Below are 6,000 nucleotides of genomic sequence, written 5' to 3'. Positions count from 1 at the left end.
TGAGTTCAAAGAAGTTTCCACTAAATGCCCCTTGCCCGGATTCTGATACCAGAAAATGACGTGACTATACTCCTGCCAAAAAATGCCACATAATCTTCAGATCAAAAAACAAACCCAGATCCCTTAAAAGTGAGGTGACATCATAGTACCTGTATCTCAAGCAAATTATGACCTTCTTACACCCATATTCTTCTCTCATATCTACATTCCAAAGCCGTATGCTGTTATTATTTTTCATGGAACAGAAAAGGATCATTTTTGAATCCTTATGCACTAATAATGTTCCTCTTTGCTAAAGATATTTTTAAAAGGCATGTTTGCCGAATGGTCATATGAACTACTATTTATTTATATATTTATTTTTGCTTTTTGGAGCTTGACAGATGTGGTCACTTTCAACTCTCATTGTATGGAAAAGAGTTGCAAGAAGATCATTCAGAAATCCTCCTTTGCATTCCACAGGAAAAGAAACAACAACAACTGCATATGGCTTTTGAACAACATGAAGGTGAGTATATAATGATACAATTTTCATTTTTAGGTGAACTATTCCTTTAAGACATAACACACCCACTTAGTAGTCTGCTAGAAGGTAATGAATATGATATCCCCTATAAATAATTTCTCCTCACCATCATCAATTGAGGTTGTACTGCTCATTTTCACCTCTAGATAGCCCTAGAGCGCACCACGTTCAGAATAAGTTTCCAACAGGTTCCATAAATCTGCTTGATACTTTCCATAATCTTTCAAATCTGTTTTTCCTTTGAACAGATTCAAGTCAGATGAGTCAAGCTTTTTAGATTTCCATCAAGCAGATAAAGAGAGAATTGTGCTGGAGTGTCTCTTTCTCTGAGATGTAGAGAGTCACTGCACTTGGTTTAGTCTAATTGCATGACTCACCTCTAGTATACTCAAGAACTGTGGGCAAATCAAAGTTGATGAAGCTTACAAGACAATCAAAATATCCTGCCTGATGTTACCAAACATCTGTGCAATGGGTGGTCTAATTTGAAAGGATGTTATAGAGACAAACGGTGGGGTCCAAAAATCTAAAACCTTTTGTTTATTTCCAGATTTAAATGAAAAACTTCCAGAATTGCAATGTAGCCCCAGGCCTTTGGACCCCTACTGTATTTATATTAAAATGTATCAGTTAACAAGATTCAAGACATTAAATATTGAGTACAATTTTAATGATACATTTTCTCTTAACTCTTTAAATATGACAGAGAATAACTTTTAAGTTATGTCAATATCATATTATTAAACGGAAGATATAAATGGTAAACTGAACTTTTGTGGAAGTGCTCTTTACTCTGATCCTGAAGGTGTTTGTACAATTTCTGCTTGTTCAGTAATATATATATATATATATATATATATATATATATATATATATATATATATATATATATATATGGTAACATAAATGTTTATCTGTTCACTTCGGTTAGCTTATAAGCTAATTGGTTAGCCTTCAGAGCTGTTCAGCTTGTAGTCCAAAAACCCTGAAGATAATTCACCATGGGTTCTCTCTGGATTTTCGATGGGTTTTTGAATTTATGTGTAAAATAAGGTCTGTGGTAAACATTACGTGACGATACGTGGACATACAACATAAATTACACACAGTCATACCTCAAACGTGAATTTTGAAGACGTATTGAATTAAATACTTTTGTTTTTTTTTTAAAACACACGCCAGCTTCAAAATTCACGTTTGAGGTATGACTATGTGTAATTTATGTTGTAGAACAAAACGTCCATGTATCATCAAGTAATAAGAACCGCAGTCCTTATTTTACACATAAGTTTAAAAAACCCATGGCGAATTAGACTTCCGGGTTCGCCTACAAACTGACATCCCGGCTGAACAGCTCTATTAGCTTAGCATACCGCTAGCTTCTTCTTCTCTTCACTTATATTAAATTTCACCTCACTGTCGCCACCTAGTGATATGGCAGAATGATTGAATTCAAAAGAACTTTTAATTTGCTGTATTTTTAATGATTTTACAAACTATTTATATTTGTGGTTATGGTTAGGTTTAGAATTATGCATAGGTGTAGGTGTATGGTTGGCGCAGGACTCCAAATAAACACAAAAAACAATGTATGAATGTGGCATCCAACTGTTCCAAGACTTCAGGATTTCACTGGTTATTTGGAGGGGGTGTTACTAGTGGGCGTTACTAGTAGTGGGTGTGCTGTGAAGTGGGCGTGTCTTGTAGTAGTCTTGCAGGACGCAGATAGACCCTCTCAAAAAATGTCCTACTCCCTGAAAGATATTAATGAAATATGGTGTGAGATATCTCACCTGTCTCTGTGACAGCACTAAACTCTTTAAACAGCAAACAAAAATGTGTCCGCGGTCTCTGACGCTTTCTGCCTGTCAATCATTTTTCGCGTTCTCATAGTATTGTAGTTGCAACAAATTATTGAAGCTTAAAGCCATTTTATGCCATGTTGCTCATTACAGTTGTCAGCTGAGGATGCTATTTTGCTGCTGTTATTTTTGACAACCGCTTCTAATAAATATCTGTGAGGGGTTTTGGAAAGAGGGCGTGGCTAATCCAATGGCTCAGCTTGTTGAAATTCTAGAACTGCTAAAATCGCTTACAGCACCTTTTCAGTAACTTTTTCAGTAACTCTTTAAGTTTATACTAATAACGGTGAACTTCCAATAATAGTTTTAAGACTGTGATACAGCGCAGCACGTCAATGGCTGGAAGTCGATTCCAAAAAGAATTGATTCTTCGATTCTAAGGCATTGCTCAAGAGAATCAGTTCCACTCATAGGCATGACATGTTCGAACTGTGTTTGTTTAACCTTCCCTCAAATTCATCCAATGGGATTGAATCATTGCACGTTGGGATGCATATAGACCCATATTTATTGATACAATATATAGATTGCTACATAGAAAATGTCAAGCTCCTTTATCATTCATGCTATCAATGCATGATAGCATGAATGACCCTGTGAAATCAAAATGAAAGTGTTGCTGCTTATCTATTAGCTTTAAGGTCATCTATATGCTTGTACACTTCTAAACATTGACAAAATTAGTTTTCTGAAGAAATAAGCATTTAAAATCAGCAGTGGCTCTCTTCCCGGCTAAAAAGACATCGGAACATCCTTGACGTCACATAGAGGTTGAGAAACCTTGTCTAATCAAATGCTTTCTAGAACGAGAAGTTCTAGAACACACCCTTACCCGACAACTATTCAGCGCATCTGGCTGTGTTCTCACTGGCGCTGATATTGCCTTCGTAGGGCACTTCGAAGGGAGCACAGTCCATGCTGTAGGGTTGTTCCAAACAGAATTCCCAATAGATGAAGTTACTGTTTACAAACAAATGCTCCGCCCCGCCCCGCCACTTCCGGGTTCTTTTGGTAGCCCAGAAAAGAACTGCTGTCAATAGGCGCTTCGCTCAAATGGCGCTGCCTGAAACTGCCCAAGAAAACTGCTGTTTGTGGGGTTGAATCACCCTGTTTCCCACAGATTCAGATTCACAGATTCACATATTTTCCATTAAATTCAACCCAAATCATTATCAAAGGACATAGATTATTTTCTTTAGCATTCTTCGTTCTTGAACAAGGGAAAAACCTTGGTAACTTTTGTGTGTACCGTCTGCAACCTGAACCGAATGTCTTAGCCGCGACGCAGCATGGCGCTTCTCGTCCAATGTGTGACCGCCTTAGGCTTTAGAAGCGTTAAACATGTGAGGATGTGTATTTCTCAACCTGTTACATGTCCAACATAATCATACAGGCCCATTGAACCAAGTTTAAACTTGTTTTGCCAATATTTCTGAAAAGAACCCACATGACCCATCATTGTAAACCATAGATATTCCTTTATAATAACTTTTATTAACATTAACAGACATTATTACATTCTATAAAAGATTATTAAAACTGCAGCGCTGCCTATTTCCAACATTGAAATCTGCTGCTCGAAAGAACCCAGAAGCAAGGTTTCCTGCTGTGTGACATCAGAGTAATTTAATCTATAAGGATCGCTTAAAAAGTGAGTTCAAACTGATCTGAAGCTCTCACAATGGAGGGTAATTGTCTTTGAATGGAATAGGGCATAGGGATGATCACTTCTGGATGGGATGTGCCAACATGGGAGCGGGACGTGAGGAAAGTTGCTGGAGTTTTTTTATATTTTTTTGTGCAAAGTGTTCTTTATTCTTTATTTTTAGTGTATTGTGATTCAAAACATGGATATAGTTTTATACTTTTTTATATTAACTTTTTATATCTTTTACTCACTTCTTTCTCATTCATCTGCATTGGACTTGCACAACAGCTCCAGCCTCATCATAAATAAAGACCACGATGTGCTGTGTGCATTTGTGGGCTGGTTATGGATTACTGTTGTCGGTTAGATCATCGTTCATTTCTCAAGTCTAAGAAAAGATGGCTGGTATTGAGATCACTTCTCAAGTTTATGTATGTGTGTGGTTGTAAACTAAAGCCGATTGGCTATTTTTAGTCGTACGGCATGTCCCGCCCTCAGTTCCATTTTCAGTAGGAAATACGTCAAAACACCAAATAAAACTGCGCTCGTCAAGGCATGGGGGACGAGAAACCATTGATTTAAAAAAAAAAAAAAATGGAATCGGAACCAATTCCAAACATTTCTGGAAGCACTTGTCAATGGAATAGCTTTTTTTTTTTTATTTAGGAACGCAATGATGCATAGTAACCATTTTCACAAACGTTTAAAGCTGAAGTGTGTAATTTCTGCGCCACTAGCATCACCAAACGGAATTATAAAATGTTTTACTTTGCTCTAAGTCCTCGTGGTGGCATAGTGACTTTCCTCAATCCGAGTGCCAGAGGATGAATCTCAGTTGCCTCCGCGTCTGAGACCGTCAATCCGCGCATCTTATCATGTGGCTTGTTGAGCGAGTTACCACGGAGACATAGCGCATGTTGAGGCTTCACGCTATTCTCTGCGGTATCCATGCACAACTCACCACACGCCCCACCGAGAGCGAGAACTACATTATAGTGACCACGAGGAGGTTCACTCAACGTGACTCTACCCTCCCTAGCAACCGGGCCAATTTTGTTGCTTAGGAGACCTGGCTGGAGTCACTCAGCACGCCCTGGATTCGAACTCACGACTCCAGGTGCGGTAATCAGCGCCTTTACCCGCTGAGCTACCCAGGCCCCCAAAAATTTTAACTTTGACAGTTATGAGTTGCTTTAAAAGGAAATAACCGTCCAATCGGAAAATAAAAAAAGCAGATACATACACAATCTTGAGAGCTTCATGGATCTTCTTTAGTGTGTCTGATTTTAACACAAATGACAAGCACGAACACCTGAAGCTCCATTAATACAGGTTATCCACTTAAATAACAGATAATTCTGCTTGACAGGTTGCATTTGTGCTTAGATTAAATTTCAATCTTTTTTCTGTGCTTTCTTTGTCTTTTCTGACTTTGTTACACTTTATTATCATGCAGTAAGAGACTGACATAGTGATTGATGTATGTCATGATGAAAACATCAATCCAAATCCAAATCTGAACTCAAGTGGTCACAGGAGACGCATTAAACAGCGATGTGTCTCACCTGACCACATGTGATCGAATCTCCCGAGATGCAACGTAATACCAGGTGGAAGAGGGGTCATAGTCTCGTTACAAACTCACACCATTGGTTGCATCAATGTTGCTACGTCAGGCTAGTCAAGATGCTCAAATAAACGGCGATGTTTTGATAGCGCAACAGAGCCTCAGTGTTACACTTTACAGCAAAATCAACCTACAAATGGCTTACATATAGTTGTTTCTGCATATTCAGGTGGTATAGGAGAGTATTTGAACATTGAAAAAACTTTAAAGCTTGGGGATTGGAATATAGATTTGGTGCTGAAGGCAAGGTGCAGAAGTAGCGTTTGAAAGCTTTGTGCCGTGACCCATTTCTCACATCATGACAAATGCAAGTTTTGCACATGTGCTCTCACAACAT

Source organism: Myxocyprinus asiaticus, chromosome 29 (assembly GCF_019703515.2).
Source record: "Myxocyprinus asiaticus isolate MX2 ecotype Aquarium Trade chromosome 29, UBuf_Myxa_2, whole genome shotgun sequence".
Taxonomy (NCBI): domain Eukaryota; kingdom Metazoa; phylum Chordata; class Actinopteri; order Cypriniformes; family Catostomidae; genus Myxocyprinus; species Myxocyprinus asiaticus.
Note: the sequence above shows the minus strand (reverse complement) of the source record.